Source organism: Epinephelus fuscoguttatus, linkage group LG14 (assembly GCF_011397635.1).
Source record: "Epinephelus fuscoguttatus linkage group LG14, E.fuscoguttatus.final_Chr_v1".
NCBI lineage: Eukaryota > Metazoa > Chordata > Actinopteri > Perciformes > Serranidae > Epinephelus > Epinephelus fuscoguttatus.
Window position 1 is genome coordinate 42,281,363 of NC_064765.1, and position 16,742 is coordinate 42,298,104.

Below are 16,742 nucleotides of genomic sequence, written 5' to 3' on the forward strand. Positions count from 1 at the left end.
TTCTTATATGCTTTACTCACAAGTGTGTGAATTGACCTACTGTAATCCGTAGCACCAAATAATAGAACAGTGGTTTCTAAACAGCAAAAAAAAAGAAAAACAAATCAGCAGCAGCGGTCATATTTCAGCAGTGGAGCACTACCGCTGCTATTTGCACATAGGGGAAACACTGTTGCTCAATGGATTTGTTCTGTTTTGGAATACACACTCTTCTTCCAAAGTGGTGTTGGTGTATTTTAATATTCAGAATTTCGCTTAGACAAGCTGTCTCTTTTTTGACCATACACCCATATCCCTGAGAATAATGCCCAACAACATTGCTCAAAAATTTGCTCTGTGTATCATCAGTCTAGCAGTTGTGTTGGTGAGTCAAAATGAATGAGGGCTGCGCAATATTAGACAAAACTGACAATGCGACGACGATTTTGTATACTGCTATATGTATTGCAATATACAGTGTATTGCAGTAACTACTCTATTTGGAAAGACTTCATCATTTGGGATTTGGAAAGGCTGTATTTGCATGAAATATACATTTTATAATTGTTTTGTTTTTTCAAACATTTTATTGAGAGTGAAGTCCAGTATGCACTATCCATTAATTAATTTACAAATATAAACGTTACTAAAATATAAGTACAAATATAATATAGACCATCAGTAATTGATATACATAACTTACACGGTTGGACATCAATCTCTATACGAAACTGGCAGAAAAAAAACACCATAGTGAAAAAACTAAGGAGAATAAAAAAAAAAGGAAATAATCGATAAATTATACACTAAAATAAATAAATAAAAAATAGGTAAATAAATAGATAAATTTATTTCCCACACCCCACCTCCCCTACTACACCACCCAGAGGATCTACTTTATAGCAGTAACAGAAACTACCTATAAGCAGAGTTAAGCTCTGCTACTTGGCCTCTCAAGATAGTGAATAAAAGGTTGCCAAATTGCATCAAATAAATTCACCTGATCATTCCTAATATATCTAGTCCTCTCCAGCTCAGAGATATTGACAAGATCATTAAGCCACATTTTGACATTTGGACATTCTTTACTCTTCCATAGCATCAGCAAGCATTTCTTGGCAGATATAAGACAATAGCTAATAAATTGTCAATGGGCCGGTGTGAAATTATTTAATCTTTCTAAGGTATTGAAAATAATAGCTTGCGCCTCCAGCTCAATTCTAGAGTCCAGAATATTTGAGATTGTGTCAAGAATGTTGCTCCAATACATATTAATCTTAGGACACATTAAGTAAGAATGTACAAGAGTGTCATCATTAGATTGACACTTATCGCACAGAGAGGAAACAGAGGGGAGCCATTTATTAATCTTAGATTTGGAAATATGTAGTCTGTGTACTATTTTAAATTGTTTGAAATACATTTTACAATCAAACTGTCATGGACATTGAGAACTTCACAACCTAAAGAATTAACCAGCAAAATAAGTATAGCATCTTGCCTTTGACTAATATTATATTGATATGATGAGCTTATACTACGAGTCTCACAATGTGACTATTGCACAAGAACACATTGCGATGGTGATGCTCTAATGATATTGTGCAGCCCTAAATTGAATTAAATTCTATGGTTCATCATAGAAAAATAACCAGTTTTTGGATTGGATTTATGATCCCTGGACCATTTTTGCACTGCATAGGAGTGACCCCCATCAAGTTGTTGGAAGTAACTAAGTAACTTCTACTTTAAGTAAATTTTAAACAAACTACTTTTTACTTTTACTTGAATAGATTTTTTTTTTTTTTTTTTAATTATTTTTACTGGCTTTTTGCCTTTATTGACAGGACAGAAGGTGAAATGGGGAGACAGAGAGAGATTGGGGACTGACATGCAGCAAAGGGCCGCGAGCCGGATTCGAACCCGCGGCCGCTGCAGCGAGGCAGTGCCTCTGTACATGGGGCGCCGGCACTATCCACTACGCTACCGACGCCCCTGAGTAGATTTTTAGATGGGTAGCTTTACTTGTACCTAATAAGTAGTTCATCAAAGTAATGGTACTTTTACTTGTGTAGAATTTTTCAGTACTTTTTCCACTTCTGGTACATGGCAAGTGCAAAACTATTGATACTGAATGTATCAGCAAAATATTCACAGACAAAGCATTTCAGTGCAATACAGTATCCACTCTAGTGGCTATGGCATTACTTTTTATGACCTTTGTAATTAATATTTAACTAAAATTACCATCTTTCCCTAACCTTAACCAAGGTGCTTTTGTTGCCTAAACATAAATCAGGAGTTGTGAACCCAGGGGTCTGGTGTCAAGGTCCTGCACTTTGCACACCCACCATCATTCCGAAGTACCTTCTTGTGAAGCATACACAGTACACAAATGTAGAGTTTTATTGCCTGACAGAACTTTGTTCCTGAATGTTCCCACAACAAAGTAATTTAGTAACATATACATAATATTCAGGAGACAGGGATGACATTTCCGAGCCTTTTTATTTTTTATTTTTTATTTTTTTTGCAACTTCACTTCAGTTTTTACAGCTAAATGTGGAATTAAAATGTCCATATAGATTCAAGTGCAAAGTGTTAGCAACTCCAATACAAAAGTATATCTTTGGGTGTTTGCCTTGAGAAGCTGTAATTGGTCACAGCCTGCTGTGTACACGTGTAATGGTTTCCCCCATTCACAGAACAAAGCTTGTGTAAGCTCCTGGAGATTCCTTACTCCTCACCACCTGTCTTTTCCTTGTTGCTATGTCTAATCCCTGAGCGAGATGGTCGACATTATTAGGCATCAGGCTCCCTGTCACCTCCTATTAGGTCGACAAGAGGCTCCACTCTAGCTCTATTTGCATGGTGGTTCACTAGTGGCAGGGATGCAGAGAGAGAGAGAAAGAGAGAGAGAGAGAAAAAATTGGATAATAGGAAACTGTGTGTCTCTGAGTCATATTTTATTGTTGTGGTAGGACAATGATTTGGACCTCCTGAATACATGTACCCTTATCTTTTGTGCTCTCTGCTGTGCTTTTTGCGCTTGGCTGAGTACTGGAAAGTGAGCCAGACATGGAGGGCGGGGACAGCCCAGCATCAGTGACAGAGGGGGGTAGGTGGATGGATGTGTCTAGGGGGCATGTAGAATTAAGATGAAATGCAGTTCTTGAGAACCCTGGAAGGCTTTGCCTTGGTTTGCTCAGGTTCATGAGAACAAAGCAATGCTGCAGTTTGAGGCCAGTTAAACTGGTCAGAAAATATTGTGTATGTGACAGGCATCTTATTCACAAAAAAGAGATCTAATGCAGAGTTGCTTCTGTATCTGTCACACAAATACCAGTATTCATATCTGTATTTAAATTATGTTGGAGGGAGAGTGGCTTTCACCACAAGTTGGTAGAAATGGTCTAGTTTGCTTAATTATATTTCTCATACACAAGTTTAGATGCCTGCAAAAAAAAAAACATCAGTTTAACCATGTACCAGAACTGAAAAATAATAAAACAGGATTTATATTTTAACCCCACCTTCAAAATAAACACAAGTCTACACAGAGTCTGAATTTACATGTTAATGGTCTGAGTGGAAATCAAAAGTGAAAATAGAACTGCAGGTTAGGAAAAAAAAAAATTAAAATTGCACTGGGCCATATTGCACTATTTCCTTTAAAAACTGGCAGTTGCATAGACTATTGGGAGGAGGCTCAGAAACTGTTACTACAATGCAATGCAATGGATAAGGATGATATTATTTTGCAGTTGCCTGTGACATTTATCCTGCCTTTTTCACAGCCTATACAAAACATTTTTTTTTGTATTGATCCAGAACCATCACAGCCGTGATGACCCTGGAAAATTTGTTTAAGTTGATCCAGGACCATCATCACCATGTTAACCCTGGATGATTACTTTATGTTGATCCAGGACCATCATCATCATGTTGATGCTGGGTAGAATTGCTTGTGTTGATCCAGAGGCCTATACTACAAAGCCAGTTCAACTTACACATGATATATTTTCGTTATCTGGCTTGACTAACACTAACATTGACCATTACAGGGTTTCTGCGGGTCATTAAAAAGCATTAAAAGTCATTAAATAGATTTTGCAAAAATTAAGGCCTTAAATGGCATTAAAAAGCATTAAATTCAATGTCCAGAGGCATTAAAATACACTTGATGGAAAAAAAAACATTGTTATTCATGATTTATTTTGATTATATAAACATTTAATAAGGGCGGCACGGTGGTGTGGTGGTTAGCACTCTCGCCTCACAGCAAGAGGGTTGCCGGTTCGATCCCGGGCGTGGGAGCCCTTCTGTGCGGAGTTTGCATGTTCTCCCCGTGTCAGCGTGGGTTCTCTCCGGGCACTCCGGCTTCCTCCCACAGTCCAAAGACATGCAGATTGGGGACTAGGTTAATTGATAACTCTAAATTGTCCATAGGTGTGAATGTGAGCGTGAATGGTTGTCTGTCTCTATGTGTCAGCCCTGCGATAGTCTGGCGACCTGTCCAGGGTGTACCCTGCCTCTCGCCCGATGTCAGCTGGGATAGGCTCCAGCCCCCCCGCGACCCTCAAGAGGATGAAGCGGTTAGAAGATGAATGAATGAATGAACATTTAATAATTGTGATCGGAAGTATAATGTGATGATTGACAGCAGAACCCTTTAACTGGCTATTGTTTACGGCCGGTGCCGAAGTCACAACACCAGATGCTTGGAAAAATGTCGGAAAATGGGAAAATGCAAGTTTCATCAGTAGTGGTTGGATGAGGAACTATTCAGAACCTGGTTAAAGCCTGTCGACGGTAAACCTGGAGAGGCATTTTGCAGCGTGTGCAAAAAGATCTTCAAACTTTGCTCAATGGACGTCAATGCGGTGAAATCACACATGCTGTCAGATAGTCACAAGTCGGCGATTAAAGGCAGGCAGCAGTTAACTGTGCTGAATTTCTTTGCCGTGACCAGCAACGCAACTTCTGCTGTCGCCACTACAACTGCAGCTGCTGCTGCTACCACCACCACCACCACCTGCCGCTACAGTGACCGCCTCCAGCCTTTTCAGGTTAGAGTTAGTTTTTCACATCATTCTTCAGGCTGGTTTTGTTATTTTTGAAATGTGCAAATAAATTCTGAGACTGTAAACCATCTTGTGAGCAGAGGTGGGTAGAGTAGCCAAATATTGTACTCAAGTAAGAGTACTGATACTTTAGAACAATATTACTCAAGTAAAAGTAAAAAGTAGTCATCCAAATATTACTTGAGTAAGAGTAAAAGAGTATTTCGTGAAAAAACTACTCAAGTACTAAGTAACTGTTGAGTAACGTCTGATTTATTTGTAAAATAAGAACATGAACGTAATCAATCAAAAATAATAATCTGCAAATTCATGTATTTTAAACGATACCCCTTTAACTAAAACAAAAATAAATTAAATCTTTACAAACATAACATAAATCAAGGCACAAGAGACACAAATATATTCATACTGTACATATATATATATATATATATATATATAATAAATGAAAAAAATAAAAAACTGTCACAAGTGTAATTTGGACCCAAAAGCAGTTCACTGGAAATCGGGAACAGTTGGTAATGACCTTTAATATCCTGGCAGCAAAACAGGAACTTGAGCAGATGAATAAACACAACAGACAGTTCAATCTTCAGGCTAACGTCCCACACACAGTCTCTGGGTCTCAGGCTTGAGGAAGGGATTAAGCCGAACCCGGCCACAGGGCCGAGGGGGGGGACGTGAGTCCTCGGACCCATACAGTTCAGTTCTTTAGCGGCCAGGAGTAAAGGTAAGGGGCTTACTGGAGACGAGGTAGCTGAGCCGATGTGTCCAGAACTGGAAGAGCCAGCCGATGATGCAGAGGTGCCGACGAGGAGCAAGCAGCAGAGGAGCCGGGGCCAGGCGGAGGAGTCGAAGCCAGGAGAGCAGACCAATGAAGCAGAGGTGCCGGTGAGGAGTGGGCAGTAGGGAAGCCGAGGCCAGGCAGAGGAGTCGAAGCCAGTAGAAACAACAGACAAGCATGTGATCGAGGACAGAAGGCAGGTAAGTTTACCAGGAGGCAGGCGAGGAGAGCAGGTCGGAGGCAGGCAGGGTCGGCAACAGGAAATCAGGCAGGTAGTGAGTGCTGGAAAGTCTCGCATGGATGCTCTCCCTCTTCTTTCTCTCCTGTCCTCTCTGACTATCACTAAACTCTGGCTTTTGAACAATGCAGGAGAAATGTTGCAGACAGTTTATATTATCAGCCTGGGCCTGGGGCTTGTTGTAACAATAAATGGGATGTGTTGTAACTTGTGTACGTTAAACTGTATCTGCGAGTGTACATCTTACCCCACGCGATGTGGGCAGCAGGGTCCAGCCACACGCTACAACTGCTGCCAAGTACTAACGGCTGCTAGCCCCGCCCGTTGGAAAGAGTATGGGATATACCACTACTAGGAATGGGAGGGGGGGGGGGGGGGACTAAATCTTTTAAGATTTAAGTATCACATTATTGCGCTTTTATATATTATATTCTAGGGGGGTACAGCTTTATTGAAGGGGGAATCATGTCCCCCCTGTCCCCCCGGGATTTCCGCCCCTGATAGAGTGAATAGGACTGGTCCGAGCACAGAACCTTGTAGAACTCCAAAACAAACTTCAGTATTTAGAGATGATTCATCATGAACATGAACAAACTGAAAGCGATCAGATAAATAAGATTTAAACTAGCTTAGTGCAGAACCTTTTAGGCCAATTAAATGTTCCATTAAATGTTTTGAGCTGCATTGATGGAATCAGAGTGTAAAATGGCAACACTATCACTGCGGAATATAATAAACTTTACATAAGTTAAAATCCTGCTAAAATTATGTGTTTAGTGTTGTAAACAATTTCTCCATTTGTGAGAAGCTCTGTTTTAAAACCAGTGGAAATAGAGCCCTGGAACAATGAAATGATTTTGTTGACCTGTAACAACAAATAGGTCGAGGTGTTGACGGGCTGTGATCTGATACTCAGAAGTTAACCTGCTCTGCAGCAGAGGCCTGCGAAGCAGGATTTGGAGTTAGCAAGGTAACTTCAGGGTTAACTCTGGGTTATCAGTATTACGAAGCTGGTTCTCTTTTTACCGGGGATAAATCACTGGACAGCTAACCTGCTCAGGACCATGTTAACTTCAGGTTATCAGATCACAGTCTGTCAACACCCCAACCTCTGACCAATCACATCAATGAAGAAAAAAGTATCCATGGACAAAAGTCTGGAGTCTTGGGTTAAAAATAGTAGCCCGTATATAGTTACAGGTCAGCAGAATCATTTAATTGTTTCAGGACTCGATCACCATGAGTTTTAAAACAGAGCTTCTAATAAACTGAGAGATTTTTTGCAACACTAAACACATAAATGTAGCAGGATTTTAACTTACAAATTTTCTAAGGTCAACATGGCTGATGGTCCTAGATCAACACCAGCACTACAATACGCACCCCCCCCCCCAAAAAAATAGAACAAATAAATAAACAATGAAATAAAAGTTAGAATAAGCTATAAAAAGGAAAAAATGATCAGTCTTTTATCTTGACTCTTAAATGTTACTGAACAATATTCTGGCCTCTTGGCAAGCTTACGCATTAGCATAGCCTACCTAATTAGAAAGCTAACTCGCTAATATTCTAACGTATGGCATGCTTACTCGTTTGTATAACCTATCTAGTTAGCAAGCTAACTCGCTAACCCTCCAGAAGCTCATAAGGATTTGGTTCAGTGTTACCAAGGACTTTGTTCAGTTGTACTAACGTCAATTTGTAAAACTTAGCTTAGCTCTGAAGGAGCACAAAGGAATTTTGAAAGAAGCACAGGAGCAGCACACGAATAGGCCCGCCATAACTGGGGCCAAAGGGTACAGATGACCACAGCTCAAGGCCAAGGGGGGGCCCATTAAAAGCTCTATCATTGATCCTTAAATAGGATCAAGTACAACAGTTTACTTACTGACTTATATCACTGACAATACAAGTTATATGTATTTACATGACAAATAAATGTATTTTTATCATTAAAACACATTTCAACGTGCCATCTGATACTCCCACCCCCACAGGTATTGTAAACTGGTGCAGTCCATATGACATGGGTCAGATGTGCGATGTGCAAAACTCAGAAGTGCTGCTGATATAAATATGTGAGGCAGGATGCTGTTTGATTAGCAAAGTCAGAATGACTCACCAAAACCAGGAGCTCCAAAAGAAAAGCAGAGAGAACAAGAAAATAGAAGGAGAAGAGAAGCAATGACCAAATGTCTGGCAAAAAAGGTGAAGACGTAGCAGGTGTGACAGACAGAGCTGATGTGAGAGGTGAGGCAGACTAATTTGCGGTAAGAAAAACATTTGTATCGCACTTAGTTTACAGCTACAATGAAGACACTGGTATCATAAACTAGAGGACCCAAGGAATCCATTGGTTCCAACCATGTCAAGCTATCTCATCAGAAAGGGGGCAAAATAATGCTCCAAAGTTGCACTACATTTTAGTGGGGAAAATGTTTTTTTTTTTTTTTTTTTTTTTTCAAAATGGTGTATTTAAATATTTCTGTATGCTGGGGTCCCTGAACAGTCTTTGAATTGCATAAATTGTGTATGACTGAAAAACTGAGAGTTGACAACCATAAACTCATTACACTGTTTCAGTTCAGCACACAATCTGATCAATATATGGTTTATGTTTTTAGGCATTATTTGAGGTTTGCATGGATGAATCAATGTTAAGAGATACATGTGGATATATAGTATTTGTACTGTAAATATGTAATTCACTGTACTAAATATATATTTAATATCAATAAACTATCTAAATAGAACAGAAGGGATGTAAAATATACAACACACTAAAACCTTGACATGTTATTCAGACCAAAGTCACTCTTGGCAAGCATCAAGCACCCGAGCTGTTCATGCAGTCCCATACTGTGCTGTGCCTTGTGGTGGCAGAGATCATATGCCAACAAACAGCAGTGGCAACAAAAACAACAGACCCAGACAAAACAGAGAGAGCACAGTGCTGACAAACCCCACTCTTAATTTGTTCCCCATGTTCTTCCCTGTTTACCTCTCTTATTTCCTCTTTTTCTGTTTTTTCTTCGCTGTAGAATTTAATACTTTAATTGACAGTGCCTCAGGAGGCTAATAATCCAAGTTATCATTAAAATATATTTAGAGTGATTCAATCAACTCATTGACTGGCCTTTTTTTTTATAAGAATATGACATTATGATCTTGACATACGAGAGTAATGTGTGGAATCATATTAAAGTAAAATATTGCACGTAGAGGCAACCATAATGAATTATTTAATATTTATGTTGCAGTATTGGTATCACTTTAAGGATACTGGTTTTGGTACTGGTATTGTGATTTTTTTAAAGGATACCCAACCCTAGCATGCACCATCAGACACAGTTAGCAAAACCATTGTGACTGTTAGAGAACTGACATCAGAAATCATAATGTATCAATGTATAATGGAGGCAGATGATTGCAGATAATTACAAATTCTTACTTTTGGAACAGCAATACAAACCACATGAAGCCAGCTGTGAATTATAATGACAGCAGTCTAGCATTTGGAACCTCTTTGGCTCTGTTTATGCCTTGATGATATGAAATGGCAGGTTCAGTCAAATTTTAAATTTATCATTCAAAATCAGATTTTTCTACAATTCCTTTTGTACAAATGTTTTGCAGACATCACCGAGAGCAAAAAAAAAAAAAAAAAAATCTGCCAGTTTATTGATTAATTATTGGGACAGTATGTGTAGCTGTGTGTGCCTGCATGTGTGTGAGTGTGTGGAGGAATCAAATGTGTTTCTGCTAATCAGCTAATCATGATTGATTGCACTACAGAGGTGTGTACTCTTGCTAACATTGAGGAGACATGATAATCAGGAGATGATGAGCCCTGGCAATTCTTTTAACCATGAACTTCTCTCTCATCTCTTGTCACTCATCTAGTTGCCTTACACTGAAACTTTGGATACATGGTATTATGTCATGTTTGAAGCTCGTTCATGGAAAAAGCCCATTTCATTTAGAGCCTGACTGATGCACACAATGGCACCATCACACCAGACACAGGGCCCAGTGGTACAAGATGGTGTAGTATTGAGCATTCTCCAGGACAGGTGTAAATGTGACCTCAGCATCTCAGACTCTTTCTAGAAATCCAAATAAGTGAAAAAGATTCTGCAACTGAATCAACTTCTAACACATTATGTCCACCAGTTATACAGTTTTTCACGATTGTTAACACACAAAAATCTAAACCTTGGCACAATTTGCACAACCTTAACTTCACGTACCATTCGCTCGACCCGAATTGTCACTACTTCACACTCCCTTATGACTCCCCTAGACTCTGACTTTCCTTCTTTACACTCTGACGCCAATTGCACATCACCTTGTTGTCTAAACACTACACACAATGTGCAGTTGTTGCACACACCTCTCATGTAAAAGCTCAAAGCTTCAACCTACAATACACTCTGCAGTCAATTGCACATTAACTTGTTGTCAAAACACTACACACAATGTTCTGTTGTTACACACACTTCTCATGTGACAACTCAGTGGTATCAACCTACAACACACAAGTGTTCAAAACTCAACAAATTCAGGTCTGGTGAGCAATTAGCAATCAGGACTGCAGCATATAAGTGCCTTGAGCCTCCTCCTCTGTGTTTGGTGAACAATGGAGAACCTTGAAGAGAGCAACCAGAGAAGGAGAAGTCTAAGAGTGAGAGGAGGAGGAGGAGAACAAGGAGAAGGAGAAAGAGGACAAGGAGGGGAGGAGAGAGGAGAAGGAGGGCATGGAGGAGGAGAGAGAGAAGGAGGACATGGAGGAGGACAGAGAAGAGGAGGAGGAAGACAGAGAGGAGAAGAAGGAGCAGGAGAACAGAGAGGAGCAGGAGGAGGACAGAGAGGAGCAGGAGGAGGACAGAGAGGAGCAGGAAGACAGAGAGGTGCAGGAGGAGGAGGACAGATTGGAGCAGGAGGAGCAGGAGGACAGAGAGGAGCAGGAGGAGGAGGACAGAGAGGAGGAGGAGTAAGAAGAAGGAGAACCATTATATCTAATGAGATTCGGGCCACTGTGATAGACCATGTGCTGAACCATGGTTTGAGCATGAGGGAGGCTGGCTTGAGGGTCCAGCCCAATCTCAGCCGATTCACAGTTGGTGCCATCATAAGAACATTCAGAATGGAGAACAGGTACTAGTTTATACTTTACTATAAATCTATTTGTCTTGTGTACTGTAAAACAATACAGCATTTGTGTACTATGTATTTGTGTACTGTATACATTGTGTACTGTATATACTGTGTACTGTAATACAATACTGCATTTCAATATAATACAGTGTGCTCACAGTAGTTATATTTTGCAGGACCGAAAGACAACCTCACAGTGGGGGAAAAAGATGTGTTTTCACACCAGAGCAGGAGACCCTAATTGTGAACATGGTTCGTGAAAACAATGCAATTACCCTAAGACAAATTAAACAGAAGATCCTAGCAGATAATGCAGCTTTTAATACGATCCAGAATGTCAGCCTGTCTACACTGGACCATGTCCTCAAGAGGAATTCATTAGCTATGAAACAGGTCTACAGGGTCCCGTTCGAAAGAAACACAGACCATGTGAAGGAGCTACGGCGCGACTTTGTGCTTGTAAGTCCCATACATTACAGTAAGCACTGACATACAGGTAATGTAGCCTACCTGTGATGTACAGCAATATATTTTTTTTCCTTTTCTACAGTGTCTTTTGACCTCTCTGTCCATACAGTAACTTGCATTCTCTCTGTTTTTGTTTCAGCAAATCCAGGAGCTTGATACGGCGAATGAACTATATGAATATATTTTCATAGATGAGGCTGGGTTTAATCTGGCCAAGAGAAGGCGCAGGGGAAGAAATATCATAGGCCAGCGGGCCATTGTTGGGGTCCCCGGCCAGCGTGGTGGGAACATAACCATGTGTGCAGCAATAAATCACCATGGTGTCCTGCACCGCCATGTACATCTTGGTGCCTATAACACAGACTTACTGCTGGCCTTCCTTGATGACCTCCACGAACAACTTGTTCCACCAGATCACACTGATGATCCACAAAGAATTAATTATGTTGTCATCTGGGACAATGTGAGTTTCCACCGGGCTCTGCTTGTACGTCAGTGGTTCCAGGCCCACCCACATTTTACGGTGTTATTCCTCCCGTACTCTCCATTCCTCAACCCCATAGAGGAGTTCTTCTCTGCTTGGAGGTGGAAGGTGTATGAGTGAAACCCCCAGACCCAGGTCCCACTCGTCCAGGCCATGGAAGAAGCCTGTGGTGACGTCAGCCTCGAGTCCATTCAGTGATTCATGCGCCACTCAAGGCGGTTCTTCCAGAGATGTCTAGATAGGGAGAACATCGCCTGTGATGTGGACGAGGCCCTCTGGCCTGACAGAAACCGAAGGCATGATGATGCTTGATCATGATGATTCCTCAATCATGTACAATAAAAAGACATTTTTGGCTGCATATTTGTGTGCTGTTTTAAGTTTGTTTTATGAAAAAAGTAGGCTACACTGAGTTATTTTTACAAAAGGAGAAATATCTTATTTTCCAGAGTCATTGTCATTCATATGGTGTGTTCCATTGTACAATAGTGTTTTCAATTTTGCACTACAATGTGCTGTAAATGCTTGGTAGTGTGCAGCAAAAGCTTAGCTGTGTGTGCTCAATGAATGGTATGTGTCATTGGAAAATACGATTGTGTGTAGCAAATGAAAACATGAGTTCCATTTTTATGAACACAATGTAGAGATTTGATGGCAAGAGTCTTCTTGCAAAGGGAGTGTCAGGTTTAGCATTTTGTGTGTGCAGTTTTCAGTTTTGTTTGTGCAGTATTGAGAAAGCCGTTATTGTATTGAGAAACGTGTGTTGACAATCGTGAAAAACTGTAATACTCTACAGACCTTATTAGAGGTTCACATGCATGATTGTAAACACATAAAGAATTTTAAAAAGCCTTATATATGCAGTATAATGTGAATGTGCACATAATCTATTACAGACAACCTTCAGAGAAAGTATTACAGAAAGTTTTTTTGTATAAGGATCCCTTGAATTTGCTTAAAAAGAATAAGAACAAGAAAAGAAGAAAAGAAGGAAGCAATCCCCATAAGGAGGCAGGTTAGGGTGGTGGATGGGTCAAAAAACACAGGACTTTACCAAGGAGACCAGTGTTTGGAACCGTGCAAACTTTGAGTCATTTTAAGGCAGTCCTACCCATATGTAGATTAAGTTTTATATATATATATATATGTATATATATGTGTGTGTGTGTGTATGTGTATATATATATGTGTGTGTGTGTGTATATATATATATATATATATATATATATACATATATACATATATACATATATATATACATACATATAGGGAATGTGGAAGACAACCCCAGAGGCCAACTTAAAGCTGATTGCCCAGATCAACATCAAATGTGGCATATACCAAGGGCATGCACTGTCACCAATGCTATTCTGCATAGGTCTGAATCCCCTCAGTCACATCATCAAGAAGACTGCGTACGGATACCATATCTGAAGTGGAGTAACAATCAGCCACCTGCTCTACATGGGTGGCACCAAGCTGTACGCCAAGAATGTGGGAGAAATGGACTCACTGATCCACACCACCAGGATCTACAGCAAGGACATAGGGATGTCATTCGGATAAGACAAGAGAGGCAAGATGACCAGAACTGAGGGAGTTGACCTACCAGAGGGCAACATAGGAGATATCCAGGACAGCTACAAGTACCTTGGGATCCCACAGGCTAATGGAAATCATGAGGAGGCCGCAAGGAAGTCGACCACAACTAAATACCTCCAGAGAGTAAGGCAAGTCCTGACGAGTCAGCTGAATGGTCAGAACAAGGTCCAAGTCATCAACATGTACGCACTGCCAGTCATCAGATACCCAGCTGGGATAATAAACTGGCCAAAGGAGGACATAGAAGCCACAGATATCAAGACAAGAAAGCTCCTCACCATGCATGGAGGGTTCCACCCCAAGTCCAGCACTCTGAGGCTATACACCAAGCGACAAGAGGGAGGTCAAGGACTAGTGAGCATCAGAGCCACTATCCAGGATGAAACATCCAAAATCCAGGAGTACATCAAGGACATGGCCCCAAAGGATGAGCTGCTAAGTGAATGTCTTAGACAAGAGAAACTGGATGAAGGCAAAGAAGTGGAGGAGCAAACAACATGGAGGGGCAAGTTCCTAAATGGTGCATACCTCCGTCAGATAGCGGAAGTGGCTGATATCAAGAAGACCTACCAGTGGCTGGAGAATGCTAGACTGACAGACAGCACGAAGATGCTAATCATTGCAGCACAAGAACAGGCCCGAAGCACAAGGGCCATAGAGGCCAGAGTCTACCACAGCAGATCAGACCCAAGGTGCAGGCTGTGCAAAGATGCCCCTGAGACTGTCCAGCACATAGTGGCAGGGTGTAAGATACAGGCAGAATCAGCACACAGGAGAGGCACAACCAAGTGGCTGGGATAGTGTAAGTACACAAATCCCGATGGGACACACCACGGAGGTGGTTGAGAACAACAAGGCTAAGATTCTGTGGGACGTCTGCTTTCAGACTGACAAACAGCTGCTGGCTAACCAACTGGACATAGTGGTGGTTGACCAGCACCAGAAGAGGGCAGTGGTGGTAGATGTGGTAATGCCAGCCGACAGCAACATCAGAAAAAAGGAACATGAAAAGTTGGAGAAGTATCAAGGGTTGAAAGAACAACCAGAACGGATGTGGAAGTTCAAAGTTGATGTGGTCCCCGTGGTAGTAGGAGCACTCAGGGCAGTGACCCCTAAACTGGGAGAGTTGCTCCGGCAGATATATATATATATAGATAGATAGATAGATAGAGAGAGAGAGAGAGAGAGAGAGAGAGAGAGAGAGAGAGAGAGAGGGTTAGGTTAGGGTTAGGTTTGTGACTACTAAAGAGTAGATAAAGGTCTATAGTTGGAGAACACCTCTGGGCTTTTTTAGAAGAGGTATAATTTCAGCTGCTTTAAAGGACTGTGGTACATAGCCTATTAATAATGACATATTGATCATGTCTAATGAAGTGTTAACTAAGGGTAAAACTTCTCTAAGAAGGCTTGTAAGGATGGGGTCCAAGAGACAAGTTGATGGTTCAGATGAGGAAATCATTCGGTTGTTGGTTGTTGAAGGTTGGTGGGAGAAAAGCAATCCACATTGTCTTAAGTGAATGCATGTAAAATGGATACCATCTTGAACCAAACATTTTAACTTCCACCCACAAAGCATAGTGAAAGCATGGCCTAAAGCTCCTGTCACACATACAGTCTATTGTTCAGGAACATTTCCTGATTCGATTAATATTCAGGGAAGTCTGTACCACTAAGTTCCCACCCTAAGACCTAGTAACATTTCAAGGAAAATGCCGGTACTACTGTGATGTGAATGAAAGCAGTAAGCAGTGAATGTAGTATATGTGTGAATCACTAGCAGTGCTTAAAAGGTTATCCCAGTAATTTACTGAGAACTGTGTGACAGAGGCCTATGTTGGCATTACTCAGTTATAGTATAAGAGGTGTATAAGAGTTGCATAATTTTTTTCACAGCATGTGTTCCAGCCCAGACTACATCTCTCAAAGCAGTGCATAGACCCAAAAGTCAAACTCATCTCACCAGTTTATGTTCTTGAAGTGTTACCGGTGGAGTATAAAAATCAGGAAGTAGATGTGATGTATGTAATGCATAGCATGAACTGTGAAATAAGCACCTTCCTTTGGAATGTTCAAACCCAGAGGTGGAAAAAGTACTGAAAAATTCTACACAAGTAAAAGTACCTTTACTTTGATGAAATTCTACTTAAGTACAAGTAAAGCTACCCATCTAAAAATCTACTCAAGTAAAAGTAAAAAGTAGTTTGTTTAAAATGTTCTTAAAGTAGAAGTTACTTAGTTACTTCCAATAACTTGATGGGGGTCACTCCTATGCAGTGCAAAAATGGTCCAGGGATCATAAATCCAATCCAAAAAGTGGTTATTTTTTTATGATGAACCATAGAATTCAATTCAATTTAGGGCTGCACAATATCATTAGAGCATCACCATCGCAATGTGTTCTTGTGCAATAGTCACATTGTGAGACTTGTAGTATAAGCTCATCATGTCAGTGTAATATTAGTCAAAGGCAATATGCTATACTTATTTTGCTGGTTAATTCTTTAGGTTGTGAAGTTCTCAATTTCCATGACAGTTTGATTGTAAAATGTACAGTATATTTCATGCAAATACAGCCTTTCCAAATCCCAAATGATGACGTCTTTTCAAATAGAGCTATTCAAGTCATTGCAATACACTGTATATTGCAGTACATATCGCAGTATACAAAATTGTCGTTGCATTGTCAGTTTTGTCTAATATTGCGCAGCCCTCATTCATTTTGACTCACCAATACAACTGCTAGACTGATGATACACAGAGCAACTTTTTGAGCAATGCTGTTGGGCATTATTCTCAGGGATATGGGTGTATGGTCAAAAAAGAGACAGCTTGTCTAAGCGAAATTCTGAATATTAAAATACACTAACACCACTTTGGAAGAAGAGTGTGTATTCCAAAACAGAACAAATCCACTGCGCAACAGTGTTTCCCCTATGTGCAACTAGC

General features: G+C 40.5%; 1 protein-coding gene across 11 annotated transcripts in view; it reads left to right on the top strand.

The window, feature by feature from the left end:
- Nucleotides 1-16,742, top strand: part of nrxn3a (neurexin 3a) — a 735,897-nt gene that overhangs the window by 158,172 nt on the left and 560,983 nt on the right. The gene's annotated exons all lie outside the window — the stretch shown is intronic.